Source organism: Panthera onca, chromosome B1 (genome assembly GCF_046562875.1).
Source record: "Panthera onca isolate mPanOnc1 chromosome B1, mPanOnc1 haplotype 2, whole genome shotgun sequence".
Taxonomy (NCBI): Eukaryota; Metazoa; Chordata; class Mammalia; order Carnivora; family Felidae; genus Panthera; species Panthera onca.
The window spans coordinates 105,111,237-105,134,457 of record NC_138342.1 but is presented as its reverse complement, the minus strand read 5'-3'; the positions used below and the strand labels follow the sequence as shown (position 1 = coordinate 105,134,457).

General features: G+C 36.4%; 1 long non-coding RNA gene across 1 annotated transcript in view; it reads left to right on the top strand.

Moving 5' to 3' along the window:
* LOC144616034 (uncharacterized) overlaps positions 1-22,753 on the top strand; it is an 83,070-nt gene extending 60,317 nt beyond the window's left edge. The window contains exon 3 of the long non-coding RNA XR_013554892.2: positions 22,126-22,753. This is a non-coding gene — a long non-coding RNA (uncharacterized LOC144616034). The remainder of the gene's footprint in view (positions 1-22,125) is intronic.
* Positions 22,754-23,221: the final 468 nt, after the last annotated feature.

Below are 23,221 nucleotides of genomic sequence, written 5' to 3'. Positions count from 1 at the left end.
TTCATCATGGGGTTTGCTATTCGTGAGGGTATGAATTGTTTTTTATTCGTTTGTTTCAAGATGTTTCCCATGTTTTAACTGTTGAAAAAAAAAAGTATCCATTGTAGAGATTTTAAGTTTCCTAAATTGACCTTCACTTCTATTTCCTTTGCACTCCCCATAACTCCTGGTATACAGTAAGCACAAAGTCCACACCAGTTGAATGAATAAACGTGGGTCAAATGGAATAACTTTGGTGAAACTCATCTGAAGACAGGACAATCAACTAGTTCTATGGAACTGGAAGTTTCTTCTAAATTAAGACACCCTGGGTCACATTCCTTAATCTCTGACATTTTAGCCAAATATATTTACCTTAATCACATAAATACAGTCATATATATCACATGGCCCTTAAGAAATTCAATCAGTGTTTTGTTAATTCTTTAGAAACATAGAAAATGTGTGGTGTATAAATTTTCCAGTTGATTCCTTTTGGAACTGGAGATTTAGGTGAGTAGGTGTAAAGGGAAATAAAGTATCATTTTAGAACTTGAGACTTTGGCAACTAACAAATAATTTATGAGAATAACAACAACAACAAAAAAAAAAAACAGAATAGGAGCCATCCTTTTGTGTTCCAAAGAAAATGCCTTGGAGAGGTTATGAATAAAGAATACCCATTGAAGCAGAAAAATTCAAAAGAATGCAAGCTTCAAAATTTCAATAACAATGAACATGTTTTTATGTTGGCTTGCAACTTCTCTGCAGATGTTACTTTGAAAGTCTGGATTCTGCTGGATCTTCACATAAAGCATGCATCTTTGGTCTAAACATTGAAATTTGGTTAGGGAAAGCCAGCTGGAAACAGCTCCTGGAGATAGATCTTTATGTTTTCCCAAAACAAACATAATTTTTGCATTTTGGTATAGAAAAGATCTTTTGTAAACCAACCCACTACAGTAAAATTATGGCATAAATCTGGTTGAGTGTTTTCTAGGGAAGCAATAAAACAAGCAGAATTTAGTTGACATGTTGTTTCTTCTACCTGCACTTGACATTTATTGATTTTAGCTCATATCTCATTGAGTTTACATTTGGATTCAAGTAAATCCAAAGTCATAGATAATTGGTCACTGCATAAAAATGAAATGGTTAGTGCCTGTGTGCGTGTGTGTGTGTGTGTGTTGTATAAAATCATTTCAATGGAACAAATTGTTATCACAGAATCATTTCTATTTCTTATAAGGTAATTGGATATAATTTAGAAAATGTACTAAAGAACAAAAAAATGACAGGAAACGTTTTCAGAGAGGAAAGTGTGTGTGGTCTTATATTCTTATGGGGAGTTCTGCTCAAAGGGCAATTACAGTGAAGGTCTTGGTTACATCCTCTGTTGTTGCTGTTGTGGAACTTCACATCTAGTACACCAGTATTATGAAAAGAACAAACCAGCAACAAGAAAAATAAAAATATACATATATGAGCAAACAAAAACAAAAACAAAACAGACAAGATTTTTATTCAAAATGATGGGCTTGAATGCCAGCCTTTTTATTTGCTAACCATAGATTTGTGGGTAAGATATTTCATACCCTTTTTCCCATTCTTATAGAAAAGAGAAAGATGGGGTACTAATAGTTACTCTTTGTGGCATAAAGGGAATTTTTTTAATATCATTAACAAGGAAAACAATTGGTGTACTGTTAATCCTTGAACAATGAGAGGGTTAGGGCTGCTGATTCCCTCCACCCCATCCAGTAAAAAATCCATGTATAACTTTTGACTCTCCAACTTAACTACTAATAGCCTACTATTGACTGGAAGCCTTACTGATAAACATAGAGTCAATTAAAACATATTTTCTATGTTATACATATTATATGCTGTATTCTTAAAATAAAGTAAGCTAGAAGAAAGAAATTTGGTAAGAAAACCGTAAGAAAGAGAAAACATTTATAGTACTGTACTGATAAAAAAAATTGCATATAAGTGGACCCATGCAGTTCAAACCCATATGGTTCAAGAATAAGCTGGATACCTATAAAATATTTATTATTTGTTACATGTAGATAGTAGGATAAGATACAAACCTTACAATTTAAAACATTACGGTCTCATTAATATTTCTAGACCAACATTTTCTCTCAAACTCATCTTCATCATCTTATTATGTATTTCCAAAAGAGACAACCACTAAACAGTTCATCCTGTCATTTCAGAAAAATTATTGCTGTCATGTCTTTCTAGTGTCATTTAAATTCTTTTGGGTTAGGTTTAAATATGTTTACATTTGGTGTTCCTTCTCAGTCCAAAAATTCCTCTTCATCTATCTGAAGGATTTAAACATTTTTTTAATGTTTATTCATTTTTGAAAGAGAGAGACAGAGCACAAGCAGGGGTGGGGCAGAGAAAGAGGGGGACACAGAATCTGAACCACACTCCAGGCTCTGAGCTGTCAGCACAGAGCCCGACGCAGGGCTCGAACTCACGAACCACAAGATCATGACCCGAGCCGAAGTCGGATGCTCAACCGACTGAGCCACCCAGGTGCCCCATCTATCTGAAGGCTTTTATGGAAAAAACTATATATAACGTTTATGTTTTGTAGATGGAGTTCTCTCATCTTTGTCATCTCACATAATGCCCATTGTGACCCTGGTAAAGTAGACAGCGATGTACTGTTATGGGTTGGATTGTGTCCCCCTCAAAAAAAGATATACTGAAGCCCTAACTTCCTACGTGTTCAAGAAAATGACCTTATTTGGAATGAGGGTTGTTGCAGATATAATCAGTTGAAGTAAGGAATACTGAAGTAGAATGGGCATTGAATCCAGCATGATTGGTGTTCTTGTAAGAAGATGGACATGTGAAGACAGAGACACATAGGGAGAATGCCATGTGACGGAGGTGTGTAGCTGCAAGCCAAGGGATGATGGAGATTGCTGGCAAACTACTAGAAGCTAGGAAGAGGCAAGGAAGGATTCCCTTACAGGTTTCAGATGGACAATGGTCTTCTTCACACCTTGATTTCAGACTTCTAGTCTCCAGGACTCTGAGACAATAAATTCCTCTTGGTTTAAGTCACCCAGTTGGTGGTACTTTGCTACGGCAGCCCTCAGGGAACAAACAGAGGAAGGAGTCCATGGCACTAGCTAACATTCACCCAGTGCTAAACGTATATTATACACCAAGAAGTCTCACAGTCTATGAGTTATTTCCCAGCCTTATTTATATTTTACAGATTAAGGTATTTAGGTTCAGAGAGGTAAATTTGTTGGACCAAATTTATACAACTAGTATGTGGCAGAAATTGTTTTTGATTCATGAACTTGAGAACAGGAATCGTTAGTCAAAGTTTCAAGATGAGTAAACTGATAGTCAGAGATTGACATACTCTTCACTTTGTCTTTTTAAGGCTAACTGTATTCATTTCCTGTGGTCTTTTTCCTGTGCCTAAAACCCAAACATTTTCTTTGCTACCTTTTTTTTTCCTTATGTAGACCACATGCCCTTCCTTTATGATACCCAAAACTGAGTCTAAAACTATGATCAATGGAACATTTAGAGAGAGGATGACCCTGCTCTTCATACATATTTTAATCAATTCAGCACTTTAGGTGGCCAGTCTTGAATAGCAGATGAGTTTAATGCCTGTTTCTTAGTAATATAAAAAATTCTTACGAAATTCTATACCTGAAGCTAATATTATACTGTATATTAACTAACTGGAAGTTAAATAAATACTTGAAAAAGAATTCTTATAATTATGATAATAACTATCATTTATTAAGCACTGCTAAGCATTAGATAGTATATTAGGTTTCTAAATACATGACTTGATTTAAATCTTTCCAGTGTCCTACAAGATCACTATTGTATTACTTGTAATGCTAAAGAAGAGTTCCATCAATTTTGTTTTATATTCCCAGGGAATATTTTCCCAGGGAAAAAATTCTAGATGTAAGTGATTTACATAAGACCACTCAATAAATCAATAATTATTATAGCACCAGAACTAGAAGTCAGACCTCTTAACTTCTAATACAGAATTCTTCATACTGGTAGTTTTTAATTGTTGATCACCTAAGGAATTACCCAGAAAGTTTGTTAAAAATATCGAAGGTTGGAGGGGCACCTGGGTAGCTCAGTCAGTTAAGCATCTGACTCTTGGTTTCAGCTCAGGTCATGATCTCACAGTTTGTGGGTTACAGGGCTCTGTGTGGACAGTGTGGAGCCTGCTTGAGATTCTCTCTCTCCCTCTCTCTCTGCCCTTCCCCTGCTCCTGCTTGTTCTTTCTCTCTCTCTCTCAAAATAAATAAACTTTAAAAAGTACAGAACACTAGTATCTTTAGGATAGAGCTCAGGCTAAATTTTATGTGTTTCCCAATAAATTCTTAAGCATTCTAAATCACTAAAACTGTGGTCTTGGGGAAAATGTGTTAGTCACTTAGCTGACACCTGAGGAAATAGTCCTGGAGAAGAAACGTTTGAAAGGATGAAAGCGGAAGAAGAGGGGAAAAAGAGAGAGAGGCATTTGATGCTCTACTAACATTGAAGTATGAATTGAAATGCAAAGAATTTTACCTTTTCTAAATGTTAACAATTTTCTAACATTTGTTCACCCACTGATCTCAAATTTCCTTTAAAAAAATTATTTCATGGGGCGCCTGGGTGGCTCAGTTGGTTAACCGACCGACTTTAGCTCAGGTCATGATCTTGCAGTTTGTGAGTTCGAGCCCCGCGTTGGGCTATGTGCTGACAGCTCGGAGCCTGGAGCCTACTTCAGACTCTGTGTCTCTCCCTCCCTCCATCCCTCCCCTGCTCACGCTCTGTGTCTCTCTGTCTCTCAATAATAAATAAATGTTAAAAATAAATAAAAACAAAAAAATAAAAAATTTATGTCAAAACACAGAAACATAAAAGCAACAAAGAAGTTAATCTGCGACCCGTTCATTCTCTAAACAGAATTGCAACTCAGGCCAGCATGTGCCTGAACACAATGCAGATTGATTGTGGGTAATATGGAAGTTAATTTTGAACACTCTTCCAGCAATGGATTCAAGAGGGTGTGTAAGCTACAGTTCATGTTCCTCCTTCCTCTCTAAACTGTTCCTGTTGTGACAGTCTGTGAGTTTGCCAAACTGGACTGAAGCAGCAGATCCTGTCTCCCACTCAAATTCTGTGCTTCCAATACTCAGTTAGCCTTTAATCCTTCATCCCCATGACATTCCATCACTTTGAGAACTGGGTACACACATAAGATTGATGCTAGAATACAGCTGTTTTAGCAGGGCTTTTTTTTTTTTTTTTTTTTTTTTTTTTTTTTTTTACACAATGGGAGGATTTTCATAGATGTTCAGCTCTTAACTCTACTTCCTCCTGAAATCTCACTGCTAATTCAACTGGGCATTGGTCTATTAACTTAAAATCGCTTCAATTTTCTAACAAAGAGCACGCTTCAATGATCCTCCTCATCTTACTAACACTTCACAGCTTTCTCTTACTATCCAAGTACATGCTTATGTAAAATACAAAGTAAGGATTCTAGCTTGGTTTAGTTACTAATTAGGTGATTAGATGGATGTTCTTACTCAAACTCTTTCAAATCAGTATGCCTGAATTTCTATAGCTGAAAAATAAGGTGCTTAAAATAAAGGGGTTTTAAAGGTCTCTTCCAGTATTAAATATCCATAACTCAGATTGGGAACTAACAGTTATATTCTGGGATATACACTGGGCTCTAAAATCATATGCTTCCACATTGTGTAAAAGTATCAAAAGTATATAGAAAATAAGATAAATTGATGGACTGATAGAAAGATGTGATAAAGCAAGTATAATAAGATGTCAGTAGTAGGTGATAAATATACAGGTACTCACTGTAAAATTATTTCAATTTTTCTCTACTTGAAAAATGTTGTAATATGTCATTGTAAAATGGTATCATTAGCATGTATGATATATATACATATGCATGAAATTATATCTTCTAAATACTGTGGCTACTCATATTTGGAATTCTCTAAAATAATTATACACACATACTCTCTAAAATATGTCTTCCTTTATTTTGTCCACCACGGCAGACTACAATTTTTATTCCTTCGGCTTTACTCGGTTATCTCCAAAGGATTTGGAGCATTCCATGGTGATTCCAGAGCATGTCAAATTCATTGCAGCTGTAAAACAGCTGGTGCAGCCTGCTCACAGTGGCACTCTGAAATGTAGTCTGAATTTATTAAAAGCTTGTGACTTGACTATAAACTTTATTTTCATGTTTTATGATGTTAGAAATAAATATGGGAAATAGTAATATTATATTGCTTGGTAATTCCTAGCATTAAAAAAAAAATTCAACATCCAGTTTGAGCTTGATTAATTTATATGCTATCTCTTCCTTGATTTACTTTATGACATGTGCAAATCATTGAAGTTGAAGCGAACTGCATCAAACGTTATTTTGTGAATTGTAGTATTTTGTTCTTTGAATGAGAAGACAGACCTAGAGGCATCTCTGCTACTTTTACATAGAATGCGGTACAATTTTATCACATGGAGATTCTGGAAAAGTCTTGTCTTGCCATCTTGAAAACAACACTTTAGATGCAGTGGAAAAATTGATACCTTGCTTATTTCAAGCCCTTCCAACAGGAATGGCAGTGGCAGGTTGGGGAGGCTAAACTGTGGACATGGTAATATCCACAAAGAGGGACTATTCTGCACGACAGAGGTAGAAACACCAGGCATGATTACTGGGGACACCAGCACAGGTGGAAGCAGCGCCCAGAAGATACAGTGTGACACGGCCATATCTGGAGAGCAGGAAAGAACGTCTGGTGCTATGAATCAGCTGAATGATGTATTTATATTCCAATGAAACATTCCTGGGGACATGTTGAATACCTGGCACTTGTAGGAATGACGTGTCTAGCAATATTAGATGGGGCTAAGAACCAGTGCTATACAGTATATGCATATACACACACACACATGACCCACACGTACCTCTGCCTATGTTTCTAACATTTACCACAAATTCCTTTTTATTTGGAAGCTGATATAATACACGAGTCCCTTGTGGATAAGTCCCCAAGGCCAAAAGTTCTTCCTTCCTCACCTCAGTCTTGTGTCTCTCCCACCACTTCCATAAGTTTCTATGTGTCCAATGAATCACTTTCACATATCTCTGATACACAATGGGAGGAGGAGGAGTCTCCACAGGAGACTATATTATTCCCTGTTTTGTGGTTGATATCTCTTGCAGTTAGTTCAACCCCTTCACATGTCCTCCAAGTTCAGGTGGACAGATATCATGCAAACATTTTTCTTACTCTTGCTGTTTGATTTCCATTTGCTACTTGCCTAGATGTATGCACTGCAGACATCCTTGAATACCATATTGTTCTGCTGCCCAGCGATGTTCATCTTATTAATGTCTTCTATGCAGTGGGAAAAGGTTACTAGTTGTCTTGACTTTACTATGTAAAAATAACTTATTTGGAGTTGTTCATTGTCTGATGTTACAAAACACCTTACATTCTTCCAATTCTATCATCTATAGTTGAAAAGAATCCACTTGCAACAAAACGGTTTCTTACTTATGGCTTTGTTATTAAACAGAAGCATAGTTACTTTGCACATATATTATATTGCATACTTTATCTGAGTTTGTCCTTGCCGTATTTCTGTAAGAAAGGCAGGTGATCATAGTAAGTGTTATTGTTTCTACTTTACAGTAGGAGATCAGAGAATCTTGTGACTTTTCCAAGATTACCTCAAATCAGTGACTTAGAGGTATTAAGTATTGGGCTCAAAGGATGTGAATAGTTGGTTTTGGCAATATCCTTCCTGTTGTCAGAGAATGTATGTTGAAGGCTTGAGAAGGGAATAACTATCATTTTTGACATTATTATTCATATGGTGAAAGGTGAAAGCCTGGGCTTACAGCAAAATATGTGGGATTGCTTTGAGAATTCTCCTACTGGTTGACCCAAGGCTTCTCATTAGAATTCACCAGAATGTTTATTTCTAGGTTCATAATGAAAACTCAGGAGGAGGTGGGTGGATATTGATGTCTAATAATCAGTTTTAATTCCAAAACAATGACTGATCTCTCTCTAAAACAGTCTTCTCCCATGTTATCTCTTAGAATATGGCAACCCCATTCTTGTGATTGTTCAGGTCAGGATTCTTAAAGCTATTCTTGATTCTTTATGTTGCACTGCATGCCTAGTCTATCAGCAAACCTTGAAAACATATTCAAAATCTGACCAATTTACTACTTCCATATCTCATACTTCATCCAAGCCAATAATTATTGGAATGGGCTCCTACCCTTTATCTTTGTCTCACCTTGATCTTCTTTAATCTGTTCCCAACACAATGGCCAAATGGCATTATGTTAAAACAAAGGTCAGATCATATTTTTCCTTTATACCAAAGCACGCAATGACCTCACACCTCACAAGGAAGTCAAAATTCTTATGATGGCTCGCATCCTATGGATCATCTGCCTCCCCCATTTACCTCTCCAAAATCAGCTCCTGTTGTTCTCTCACTCGCTCTATCCAGCTACACTTGCCACCTCTCTTCTTCTAATGTGCAAATATATTCCTGTCTTGGAGCTTCTGTACTCACCGTTCCTTCTGCCTGTAACCCTGCTGCTCCAGGTAACTGTGTAGGTTGTCTACACTTATTTCAGGAGTCAGTTCTTTAGTCAACTATGACCTTGCTGGAGAGACCTTCCTGGTCATCTTATGTAAGACCGCGTAAGATCCATAAGCACAAACTCAGGCTCTACTTTTACACCTTAACTTTTATCATCATCTCACATACAATGTTTTACTTATTTGTATTGTTTATTTTATATCTCATCCAGTAGAACCTAAGATAAATAAGCGCAAAAATTTGGTCTGTATTTTCTACTGTTGTGGACCCAAGGTTTAGAAAAGTTCTTGCAACATAGTTAGGAGTTAATGGCGATTTGTTGCATTAATGCATTTGTTGAATATGAAGTAGATGCTCTCTTTTGGGAAAAAGGGGTCTTTATTTTCTTTAGGCTATCAAAATGGCAACGAGCCAAATATAAAATAGACCAAGTATAATACTGTAAGAGGTGCTAAGTAAGAAATGGAAAAGACAGGCATAGGAGAAAAATACAAATATGGTAGTTGGTGATCAAGATATAATAACACAGTAAAAAATAATGTCTTTTGCTTAATTTGAATTTCACCACCCTCAGATTTGCAGAAAGTACATATAATTTCCTTTTTATAAAAAAGAAAACAAAAGTTCAGAGAATTAATGTGATTTGTCTAGAGTCACACTACTAGTACATTAGAGAGCTAAAGTTTGAACACAAATCTTAAGATTTTGAATCAATGTTCCTTTCACTTTTCACAAACTCACTATGGAATAACTTATTTTCAAGTCAATGTTATAGTAACAGGAAAATTAAAGCTTCTTAAATCAATACTGAAAATATGTTTAATTAGAAGGGTCTAGTAACTATACCAAAGTAAAACAAACTCTCAGAAGAGTCAAAATGATTTTTAAACGATTTTACTATTGGCATTATTTTACATAGGGAAAGTGATGGGAAAATATGCAAATATTGCAAAGAAGCCTCATTGGAATTTCATTTAATTTATTTTTTTCACTTTGCTTTCAGGAATGTGTAGACAAGCATTCTAACTCTAACAAAGAAATGCAAAATATTTTAAAGAAACACCCGTGTCAGGAATATGATAGCTGAAAATGAAATAGCTATGGAATTATACCATATAGTAGTTAACCTGAAGAGGTTCAATATACCATTCCAGATATTCTCACTAGGAAGACAATGTTTATTTAAATTTAATATTTGAATAATTTTCATGAAGAAGTAACTTCCTTGAAAGATAGAATAATCAGAGGCTATTTTTACTCTTAAATTGTTCTGAACTTCTTAGTACCTCACGGGAGCAGAACTTCACAATATTTTTTCGCCTTTACTCTTTTTCCCTGTCTCCCAAATGATTAGTTGGGATTTATCATTATAAATGCTTTGGTAAATCCTGTAGTTCCTTTTAAGGATGAAATGTAGAGCAAATTTGAATGACTGGTGGCAAACTTCTATATTTCTACAACTATAAACATTAACATGTGGCAGACTGTACTTTATTACTTGTCTTTCTTATTTTTTCTTTTCAAATTTTTATTTCAATTCTAGTTGGTTATTACTTGTCTTTCTTATTTTTTCTTTTCAAATTTTTATTTCAATTCTAGTTGGCTATCATACAATGCAATATTGGTTTTAGGAGTAGAATTCAGTGATTCATCACTTACAACACCCAAGGCTCATAATAACAAGTGGCCTCGTTAATGCCCATCACTCACCTGGCCCATGCCCCACCCACCTCCTTCCATCAGCCTTCAGCTTGTTCTCTAAATTTAACAGTTTCTCATGGTTTTTCTCCCTTTTTTTTCCCTCCCATATGTTCATCTGTTTTATTTCTTAAATTCCACATAAAAGTGAAATCATATGCTATCTGTCTTCCTGTAACTGGCTTATTTTGCTTAGCATAATACACTCTAGCTCCATCCATGTTGTTGCAAATGGCATAATTTCATTCTTTTTGATGGCTGAGTAATATTCCATTGTATGTGTGCATGTGTATGTGTATAAGATTTGTTTTTTTAATAATTTGTAAAAAACATATTTTTAATGTTGGTCTCATTTTATTTAAGAGTTTATTTTGTATCCTAAAATAGTAAACAGTAGCAAATGAGTTACAGAGCAAAGGAAAGGAACCAGTGTGGACTAAATGCTAACTAGTGACTAGATAGATACTTTATATGCATTATTTTACTTGCAATTCAGAATTATTTCATTAGTATGGGTATTCATAATCTGTATTTTATAGGCAGGGAAGATGAGATTCAAAAACAGTTTACACAGTTACTAAGGGAGAGACACAGAGTTTGAATTCCATTCCACCTCCAGAGTAAATGACCTTTCAAATACACCCTTCTGGATCCTCTGGTATCAGGGGAAAATGATCCAGGAAACCGCCCACAAACTTGCAATGCTTGAAATGGCCTAAAGCTGTCTTGGCAAATGATTTATTTTTTTAAATATGGTCTTAATTTTTTTTTTTTTTCCAGTTTCATTGAGATATAATTGACACACAACACAGCACTGTATAATTTTAAGGTGAACGATTCTATGGCAAAGAATTTATTAATTTAAGGATCAGGATATAGTATTTAAGCTAAAACTGTTAACAAGTTCTTTCATATATTGAAATCCAACTCCATGTCTACCAGTCCCCATTTATTATAAGAAGCCACACACAACAGTGACTTGCAATTTATTGCTTTTCAGGTATTTAAAAAGAGCTATTTTCCCCCTGAGTTTTCTCTTCTTTAGGTTAAATACTACAATCCATTTTAGATGATTCCTTAGTAAATAAAGTACCAATCATTTATGATCTATAACCTGACAGAAATTTAAAACTCAGAGACGGGTGCCTGGGTGGCTCAGTGGGTTAAGCCTTCGACTTTGGCTCAGGTCATGATCTCGTGGTTCATGTGTTTGAATCCCTGCTTGGGATTCTCTTACTCTCTCTCAAAATAAATAGGTAAACTTAAAAAAAAAAAAACACTCAGAGAAAATTTTGACATTTAATATTTAATGTCCATTCTATTGATGAAATAACTGAGACCCACATTGGCTAAGTAACTTTTAAATAAAAATAGACTATATTTATCTAAGTTTACTACAATGAAGGTAAGTATGCACTCACATGTGCATATATGAAAGAGTAGTTTTGACCTTATTTAAACTCCAGAGAGAAACATACTTTCAAGGATTTTTAAAGGAGTAGCCAGCATGCTTATGATTGATTTAAAAAAAAATGCATAGAGTCTATTGCTTATTTATTTTGATATCCTAAACGGCAAAGTGTCTTACACATAGTGAAGATCAATGAATACTTGCTGCATAAATGCTTTCCTTAATAACCATGACAGACATTTTGAAATAGACTTTTATAACTTAGCATTTGGTTTTCCCACTCTAATAGTATCCTAGCGCTTCTATAAGAAATTTTCAAAACTTGAATGGCTTGAAACAACAAATTTACTCTCTCCTAGTTCTGGAGGCTGGAAGTCAGAAACTAAGGTATTACCAGGGCCAAGCTCCCTCCTAAACCTCGGGAAGAGGATCCTTCCTTATCTTCCAAATTCTGGTAGCCCCAGGCATTCCTTAGCTTGCAGCTATTTGCAGCTGATTGAAATCTCCAGCCCTAGGGGCGCCTGGGTGGCGCAGTCGGTTAAGCGTCCGACTTCAGCCAGGTCACGATCTCGCGGTCCGTGAGTTCGAGCCCCGCGTCGGGCTCTGGGCTGATGGCTCGGAGCCTGGAGCCTGTTTCCGATTCTGTGTCTCCCTCTCTCTCTGCCCCTCCCCCGTTCATGCTCTGTCTCTCTCTGTCCCAAAAATAAATAAAAAACGTTGGGAAAAAAAAAAAAAAAAAAAAAAAAAGAAATCTCCAGCCCTGTAGTCATGCTATGTTCTCCCCTCTTATAGCTTCTGTAATTCTTGTAAGTCATACAAGATTAAGGGTCCACTCCACTCAAGTGCACCTACATCTACATCAACCCTATTTCTATTTCCAGATAAGGTCACCTTCTGGGTACTAACTAGGGTTTGTGACTTTCATATATTTTGAGAGGGACACAATTCAACCCATAATACTCACATACATTAAAATCCTTATAATAATAAAAGTAAGTCCCTAACATATCCTTGTATAAGTTTTTAAGATGATTACACTTCATTTGTGCCAGAGTCTAAGTGTTCCTTGGTCCAACATGTAAGTGTTATCTACAAGCATTTATTACACAATCTTGGCTTATTCATTTAGTGACAATAGGCCTGCAGAAAAAAGCTGGCAGAATCTAGTAGAAGGATCATGCTTCCATTTAGTCAAAAGTTAAACTGAGAACTAATTTAAAATTTAGGATATGTGAGGAGGTAGTCTCAAGCTATTTTTCTAAGCCTTTTCTAGATTTAATAGATCATTCTACCTAATTGGTTATGTAGAAAATTCAAACTCCATGAAGGGCTGTGTATCTGAAGTCCACTGTACCTTTGATGGATAGACTTTAGAATATTCTGTGCACTTCTTAAAACTGTATGAAGCGTGTGTGTGTGTGTGTGTGTGTGTGTGTGTGCATAAATGTATTTTCCTGGGACAGAATTCCTAGCTTTCCTCAGAGTGAAGTGATTCATCATCCTTCCAAATAGGAGAACCACTGACTAGATTAGCTAAATCAAGATGGTTCAAGGAAAAATAATGAATGTTGGCAAGGACATCTCTCCATGACTTGCTCCTCAATATTCTACCTTTAACTTTTTCTCTTAGAGGTGCCTATATTCTTTAAAACTTTTAATTTCAGTGCAAAACTAGAGCCTATTGTTTTTTTTTTCATCTTAAGCTTTGTAAATTTTCAACCAGTTTTCCTGTTTTACATCATGTTTGTCCCATTACTCATTTCCTCATAGCCATAAGCTCTGCTTTGCAAAAAATGGTTAGATTTCTGATAACCAAATCTATAATAAAATTTAACGATTGACTCTGAGCCAGTATTATGTGTCATTCATCAAATATTTGGCTGACCTTATTATATTCTATTTAGATACTTACTAGGAATTAGAGATATAAAAGATAAAAATATTTTTTTTTAAAGAGTGGTCTTTTCATTCCAAAGAGGTCACAATTTATACAACAGTTTTAAAACTTGAACATACCTATGAATCACATGGGGATCATGATTAAAATGGAGATTCTGAATTGGTGGAGAGGAAGAATTCTGAGACCCTATATTTCAAATAAGTTATCAGATGATGCTTATGCTGTTGGTCTGCAGATGATATCTCATGTAAGAAGTGTTCTGTGCAGTCTTTCTCAACCAGATCTGGAGGAAAAGTCTGTCCTGATGCCTTAATCATCCATTTATGTCCTAATGACCTAATTATCCATTATGTATTCACTTCAATGTCTCTAGAATGTGCTAGTTATGCACCTTCCTTGAGAGAACTGAGAAAAATAGTCTTTAAATCACTTTTTGTCTTCTGTGTTCAAGTAGAAGCTTGTATTATTTAGGAATGAATTCAGATTTAAGCAACCAAAAGTCTATTCAGGGACTTAGACAAATAAGGGTTACTTATTTCAGACAGCCAGAAGTCAGGGCTTAGTAGTTCAGTGCTCCAAGGAACTTTCACCTTTTTTTTTCCTTCAGTTATTCTCAGCATGTACAGGTAGGTGCTTACAGATGTTGTCTCTAAGTTGTGACAGCTGCCTCAGCAAGCTCGCATCTGCTTTCCAGGTGGAAGCAGGAAGAAATATGGGTAAGGAAAAGCCAAAAGATAGCTCAGTTTATAAATGTCCCTTTTTAAAAGTTTCTTGGCAGGTAAGCACAGTGACTTCAAATTAATCTTTTTTTTTTTTAACTTAAAAAATTTTTTTTTAATATTTATTTATTTTTTGAAGAGAGGGAGAGAGAGAGAGAGAGAGAGAATGGGGGAGGGGAAGAGAGAGAGGGAGACACAGAATCTGAAGCAGGCTCCAGGCTCTGAGCTGTCCGCACAGAGCCCAACGAGAGGCTCAAACTTGGGAACTGTGAGATCATGACCTAAGCCTAAGTCAGATGTTTAACCGGCTGAGCCACCCAGGTGCCCCTCAAACTCATCTTTTTGTGTAGAACTGGTTCACACAGTCATTCCTAACTGGAAGTGAGTGTGGGAACAGGACTATTTGAACTCTAGTTGGAGCTTCCATAGTAACAGAACGTAAGAAAGAGGTTTCAAATGGCTTTGGAACAGTCAGGCCATAGTTCCTGCCACACTCATGGAACTGAAATATCATAAGTAAAAGCGCAATTATCCGTGCTCAAATTTAAAGCAATAGTGTGAGCAAAAATTCTTCTAAAATATCCGAGTCGTCTAGAACTTCAAAGATACTGTATCGGATGCTGCGTGTTCCGATTACACTTAGATTTGGTTATTCCTGTACCTTCTACTCAATGCAAATAGAAGTGCATTTCTCCCTTTGGCTTTCCCTAAGTCTTTTCCTCAGTTTTACAAATTCCTTTGTAAATAGAAATAATACCTTAATGCACACAAGAACATGTATGTTTCACTTTTTATCTGTAAAATACCAAACTTTTCCACAAAAACACGAAGTTGTGAACAGTCTTAGTATCCTATGTTAGTCATAGGCAAACAAACCATTTGAAACAGATTATTTAAATATAACTTCCTTTTTGATGTTAAAATCAAGTTCTAGTATTTACAGTCAGTTGTCTGTCTGACTTAAAAAGAAACAACGAAACTCCATGCAATGAAGAGTAGGGAATTAACAAAATATCATCGACTATGTCTTAGGCACTTTATATATTTTAATACCATTAGCCCTCTTAGCCACCAGCTGAGGTCTTCACACAGTCCACTTTCCTAATGGGGACTAAAGTTCAAAGCAGTAACTGCTGAACATCACATCATCCAGCTAAAAAATGTCAGAGCTGGATTTGAAGCCAAGTGTGTTTAAACTTTCCACTTCCTCTCTGTCTTAGAAGGCATGTGTGGAACGTACTATCTTACTCTGCTTATCAATTACCTTAATGACATTCATGATGGATGTGTATGTAAAAACAGTAAAGATTCATTATTTGCCTCTATTCTCTTTTTTACTTAGAACTGAATTTAATAATTAAATATGCATCAAGTGATACTTGCTGGAAAGAAGAAATGCCTATCTTTTATTTCAATGCTGTGATATTAGTAATAAAAATTAAAGGGAGAAGAAAGAAAAGAGCAGAGGCATTGGGGAAATGTAGAAAGAAATGTAAAGAAGAAAATTTAAATCATAAATTAATTGCCACCTCTCTGACATAATAAATAAATTGGCATTTTACTTACAAAGTAACCAAGATAGTAAAACTTAGTAAAAGTGAGCCATCGGCATTTCACACATTTTAGATAATAAATGAAAGAAAATATTTAAACTCATGTTTAAAAATATATTTATGGCTTCAGATATCATTTATGGAAGAAATAACAGTTTTGATTATACAGATTTAAATTTTCTATATTTTTAGAATTTCTCTATAATATGAATTGCTCTAAAAATTAAGAAAAAAATTTTAACTAGGTAATTTTTTCATTCCTAACACAAGGAATTATCAAGAATTGACCGTGTTATAGCCCCTGGGCCAGGCACTAAGCATGTACTAAGTAAGGTACACAGATCCTGGTCCTGTCCTAAGAACCTACTCTAGTGGGATGACAGGTGAGAAAACGGCAATTCACACACAGTGTGACAAATACATGGGATTCTAGGGGAGCAAACAGAAAAAACATAGTTGTTTGAATCACTTTCAGCCTAATAGATTAGTAACTCCTCATTTTGTAAAAGTCCATTCCAAATGAATAAAATGTAAGGTTTAAATCTATATGAAGGTAACACCCGGGCTTCCTGAAAACTTTCCACTCTGAAATGAATCATGTTGGAGGAATACAGATACCAAGGCTAGCTCTAGATGAATTAAAAGATGTTGCATTTAAAATAAAAGAAAGAGAGAGAGAGAGAGAAGAATGAGGTGGCTTCTGTAATTAAGAGAAAGGATAATCGTTTCATGGTTTCAAAGCTTCTCAATGTTAGAAGAGACAGCCTATGTAGTTACACAGAAATTGCATATAATATACAGAGAGAAAGATATAGAGATATAGAGATCTCTGTCTCTCTCTCTATGCACACATATAAACAGTTAAATGCTGAGCAGGAAGTATGGCGTTCAGAGCCAAAGAAGTGAGGAGTGTCCTGGCTACCTCTGGGAGTTGGCAGGAAGCACAGAGGCTGCGGATAGGAATTAGAAGTATTTGATAGCTCAGAGGAAAACATAGCACGGAGGGGGAAATAGTGTAAACAGAAAGGTCACGAAATAAAGGCAGGGCACTGGGTTCCCTGGTGGATGCGGACAGGAACAGAGGCTGTAATCCAATAACCAACAGGGTACAAAGCGCTTCCATCACAGAAGTGGCGACCTTGGCAGGAAGCACAGATCATACCATTATGTCCTCATTTTTCTCCTCTGTTGGGAGCAGATTTTATGACTATACTTCAGACAGAAGACATTGTAGAAAGAAAAATTATGGGGCACAGAGTTTTAGAAAAAGAAGAAAGATTGCCTTGAGTCTGTTTCACCTAATAGCCTTTTCCTGCAGATCAGGTTTTGAGGTTAATGATGTTTATTCTGTTTGGGGGGGACTGGAATCTAATATGTGAATTTTGATATCAATATCTAAAGAACTAGATTGACAGTTTTGATTTTTTTTCATTCAAAACTTATCCGAGTTAGACATACCCTGAAGCTAATATTAACAGCTGAAACTTTAGGTTGCCTCACTTTGGCCCTTACAAGACCCTGTACCTGATTTGGCATTTGTAATTTTGATTCCTTTTCAAATTGCATAAAGAATATGAATGATAATTTTTTAATAAAGATGGCAGATGACTACTTGGGTCACTGCAGCATTACTGACAGATTTTGTAGGTGGAACACTTTCTTGCCAGCTCTACGGAGGCCAAATTTCTACATTCAATGTGAAGAGGGCATATGACATATCAACTAAATGTCTAGAAAACTGAAAAGGATATTTTAATGCATTGCATAAGGAAAACTGGTCAATCAATCTTGAAATGCTGCAAACTGAAATTCAACACAGTTTCTGAATATTTACTTCAGTTGCTCAGATCGTTGAAGAAAACCATAATTGCAATCTGTCAGCCTCTGATGGTTGGATATTGGATAGATTTAACTTAGTGTACAAGCAAACACAATGTGAAATAGATGTTTCTGTAAATCAGGTTTATAAGCTTTACTTTTGTTGTTATGCTACCTTTTATCTTTATCTAACTAAATTTTATGCACTAGATAATCAAATATGATGCTTTGGGCTACCGGTACGAGGACACTCAAGTGAAAATGATACATATCATAATCAGCATTTGTGACCTCACATTAACAGAGTTCCAGATAGGGCTGGACAGCATAGTGATGTAGGTCTGGCACCCTGATGCCATTATCATTTTTTCATCTGAATTCCCTGCCACTGTCAGCATGTTTGCATCATCCCCCATCATGATTTCAATGTAGCGGTGATAGTTCCATGAGGCACATGACCTCTCTAGTGAAGGACAAAGAGATGATCCCTTCCAGGGTCTCTGTTTTTGTTACTAAGAAATAAAGATCTCACTCCATCAAACCAAGATTTAGAAAATAGATAAGTAATTTTCCTTTCTCATAAAGGCTAATTGTGTGGTCAGCATTGGTCACATGGCATACCATTGCTTTAGCTTTCCCCGGGGTCTGTGCCTGGCATTTTCAGCCTCTAAACTGGGAGTTGGGTTCTGCCAGGAGAGATGGAGGGGAGTCGTGGGGATAGGTCTATTGTGAGCAACCAAGTTCCATCACAATTAGCCTTTATGAGAAAGGAAAATTAGTGATCTATTTTCTAAATCTTGGTTTGATGGAGTGAGAGCTTTATTTATTTATTTATTTATTTATTTATTTATTTATTTTCATTCTTTGGGTGTATACTTACTCATATGAGCACATCTGTGTTTTCACCATCTGTATGTTGCATTTTTTCTCACTCTCCAGCAATTTCACTTGCCACAAATCTTCCTCCAGAGTCTGAAAAACTTCAGACATTCTTATGTTGATGTAAGCTCCTTTGAGCTGCAGACTTTGGCCAAGTTATAACAAATCCACTAAACTGTGGAGATTTTATATCTCACTAAGGCCAAGAGGGTGGGCCTCTGAGCTACACAGCACAGAATGCCAACCATCCTGCATCCAATTACTTGGGCACAGGCCAGAACAATCGGTGTTTCCTGTCTCTAGTCCAAACTTTGAGCTGCTTCCTAGCAGAGGTCACAGGAGGGTAAAGGATGTTCCCTAAGGATTCTACTGACCCCTAAGAACTTACTGGAAAATAGCAGACTAGCTCAGGCTCCAGAGAGTATCTCCAACTAGTATCTTCAAAGACTCGCATTTATTCAAAATGTCTGGGCACTGTTCTTGCATGACAGGTGAAGGTCTAGCTCCATTCCTTACTTCCTCCAGGAAATTTTCCACCCATACAGCAGCCCTCACTCAGCTGACCTGAGATTATATAACACTTTGTCAATAATTCTCATTCAGCATTTAATCTTATGCTAGTCTGCAACATTTTTTTTTTCTTCAGGTGTCTTATAGTCAAAGACTTTTTGTGTTTTTCCCAAACTACAAAATAAAACCTTTCAGATCAAGGACCACATTTTTCTGTTTTTTTACCACACTCTTACTATCCATGTGCCATATAAATACATTAAATAAGCAACCACATATAAGATGAAAAAAACTTAAGATGGTGATAAGTGCTGGTAGAGGAAGGATCATGAGCCATGTGATGTATGGGGGGAATGTAACCTAATCCCCAGTTGAGAAATGATTTCTCTGAGAAAGTAATACATGACCTGACTGACACCTGCAGGATGAGCAGGAGAAATTTAGGGACAGATAATATGCTCATGTGCAAATACAAAGTTGTGTCTGGAGTAGAGAGTGCAACGTGGATGACGGTAGAGAATGAAACTGGGGGAAAGGTGGGCCAGAGGGTGCCACAATCTGTTCTCCTTCCCAGAGTAAGAGCATGGAGCTGCCCAACCAGAAACGGCACTTCTCATTACCCTTTCCATTAACGGTAGCCACAAGATACATCTCTCTCTGATGGCATGCAAGTAGAAGTGATGTCCCTATATCTCAGACAGGATTTTAAGTCAATGGGTGCACTTCCTCCACATGCTCACCTCCCATCCTCTGGGCTCCAATGGTAACAGCAGGGTGACTTTGGAAGCTCTGTGATAGAGGCCGTTGTACTACTCTCGGTCTAGGACCCTAAATGATTGCTTGCGGAAGATCCTTTACCAACCCGGAGCCCCTATCCTCAATTGTCACATTGAAGAAGGACAAACTTCAGCTTTAAGTCATTGAAAGTTGGAGGGATCTTTGCTAAGATTGCTTAACCTAACCAACGTTAGGGAATTTGGTTCTGATATCACAAGTAATGGGAAGTTATTTAAAGATTTTTACATGGAGAGATATATGATCAAATCAACATTTTGAAAGATTTCTTTTCAAAGAAAAGTGCAAAGTGGAGAATATATAGGGCTGAGTGAGAAAGAATTAGGTGAGAAAAAAATAAAGACAAACAGAAAAGCTATTGCAGAAGTCTTAGTGAGAAAAAAGTCTCTTGAGGCTGTGGAAACAGAAATGGGTGGATTCAGATCTAAAGTGATGTTGATCAGATTTGGTAATGTATCGAACGTAAAAATTTGAGAGGGAGGGTATCTACAAAGACTGCTACTTCTCTGGCTTTGGGCACTGGGTAATTGGGTCATGGACTTCCTTTTAGATTAAAAAAAAACATAGAGAAAAGTCCTGAGTTCACATTCATTTGCGCACATGCACAGATACCCTTATTAATGTACAAAGATCAGTCTCTTATTCCACAAAAATGAAAGGAGAGCTGTGCTGTCTTTGAGAGGTAGCCCTTTAAAGTCATTGTGCTGGTGGTTAAGGTAACTGAAGCCTGGAATCAGATCAGCTCTTTAGCTAAATAGCTAGGATGTTTAACTTGGTTATTCAATTTTTATCTGCAAAATGGGGAAATAATAGCGCCTGAGACATAGGTTTGTAACCAGGAGAAAATGCAAGAATACATATAAAGCATGTAGAAGGATACTGACCCTTGGTAAGAACTCATTCACTATTGCTTCAAAGGCAGCACAGTCACATACTCTTACACGTTATCCAGGTGTGGAAGTGTCATCAGCATATCACGTACTCTTTAGGTGGCAAAATATATTCAGCTAAAGCACTTTTAATTTTACAGTGTATGCTTCATACAAATAAGTTAATTTTATAGGCCTGGTTTATTCACTGAATTCCACAGGCAAAGCTTAATGCTAATCTTCTGTTTTTCTGCTCTCATTTTGGCAAGTTTGTTTTCGGGCCTGATTTATAGATAAATTCCAAGTCTTGGCCCTTTCTTTCAGGGCTCCACATTTACCCCCATAATAACATAATATTTTTCCACAGTCACCTAAATCTGCACTTATTTCCTTCAATTCTAAACTCAGTACCCCCTCTATGAATAGTCTCTTTAACCAATTTCTGCACTCTTTTAACTTCGTTAACTTTCATACATCTTTAATTCTTTTAGTTACTTTCTTCTTAAAGGAATCCACAGCTGCTCTAATCTTCCTCTTGAAAGCAGCTTTATATTCAGTATCAATCTTATGCCCTATCATTCCTGCCAATATTCTCCCCATTATCTTTCTCTCTGGTGCTTATAGAATCAGTCTTATCTTACATTCCTTTCAATAGGAATGAGAAAGGGGTGTGTGTGTGTGTGTGTGTGTGTGTGTGTGTGTGTGTGTGTGTGTTTGTGTGCGCGCGTGCGCACGCGCCCTTGTGCCTGGAGTTGGGAGAACCACTAAGGTTAAAAAAGAGATAATATATAACAGCAAAACACACAATATAAATGTAAGCTCTCCACTAAAGTTATACACCTTAATCCAAATATTTCAATGCTTCTTGGGAAACACTGTAAAATTATGTTTTAGGACTATTTATAGAAGAGCCTTTCCAGGTATCAGCTATGTTCCCTACAAGCAATTTTCCACTTTTTCCTTGAGTGTGTGTGTGTGGGGACTTTTGTCAGATTCAGTGTCCTAATAAAGATTATGTTTTTGTTTTTTTTTTTTCGTTTTTTTTTTTTTTATTTTTATTTTTGGGACAGAGAGAGACAGAGCATGAATGGGGGAGGGGCAGAGAGAGAGGGAGACACAGAATCGGAAACAGGCTCCAGGCTCCGAGCCATCAGCCCAGAGCCTGACGCGGGGCTCGAACTCACGGACCGCGAGATCGTGACCTGGCTGAAGTCGGACGCTTAACCGACTGCGCCACCCAGGCGCCCCAAGATTATGTTTTTTTTATATATATACCACTTTATTTTATATATTTTTTATTTTTATTTCTATTTTTATTTTACAGAAAGAACACTGCTAGTGGGGGAGAGGAGCAGAAGAAGAAAGAGAGAGAGAGAGAGAGAGAGAGAGAGAGAGAGAGAGAGAGAATCTCAAGCAGGCTCTGTGCTCAACATGAGCCTAATGCAGGGCTTGATCCCACAACCCTGGGATTATGCACTGAGCCAAAATCAAGAGCCAGATGCCCGACTGAGCCACCCAGGCACCCCAATATATGCCACTTTAGAATGCTGCCTAATTTTGTCCCAAAATGTCACCTTTCATTTTCATTCACTGCCTTCTTATTTTAAATCCATATAAAGTTTTAAAGAAAAATATTCTTCTAATTTCTATGTATATTCGAGTCAAGTATAGTAAAATTTCAGGGAGATCCAAAAGAGAACAGACAGGGCAGGGCAGGATCTGTGTAGTTCTGATCATTTGGCCAAATGTTTTCATAGTATCAGAATAATACCACACCGCTACAGCACAGAAAAATGTAATGCCCCCAAAATAAATTTTTGATTTTACTATACAGAAATACTCAAAGGGCAGCTTTCCTTTTTTGAAGGAGATAACTGGAAGAATTCAAGCACTGCCAAATTCACTCCCTCCTTCATGCCTTCTATTCATTTATGCACTCATTTATTCTTACACCAAATACTTTTTGACAATTTTGTTATGTATAGTGAGGTTAGAAAGATGTGAGATATTTCCCTATTTTGAGGATTCTAAAAATCTGCTAGGTAGTTAGTAAGCTAATTAAATATATATTCACATATTATATATAATATATAATATAACTATATATAACCATAACCCAATTAATGTATCAACAATTAATAATATAATTAATTTATATATTTTGAGAACCAAAATCATGTCAAAGCATGTACAAAGCAATGCACTAGGACAAGTATTATTCTCCAATTTTTATGATGGAAGAAACAGAGACTCAGAGAAATTAATCAATATTTATAACCTCACCCAACTACTACTTAAGTAACAGAGCCAAGATTTAAGTGAAGCCATCTCCCTCTGATTCTAGAATAGTGCTCTGAACAGTTATACATTGGTTTCTACTTGACAATTGTTTTATCAAAATAAAAGAAAACCTAGTAATG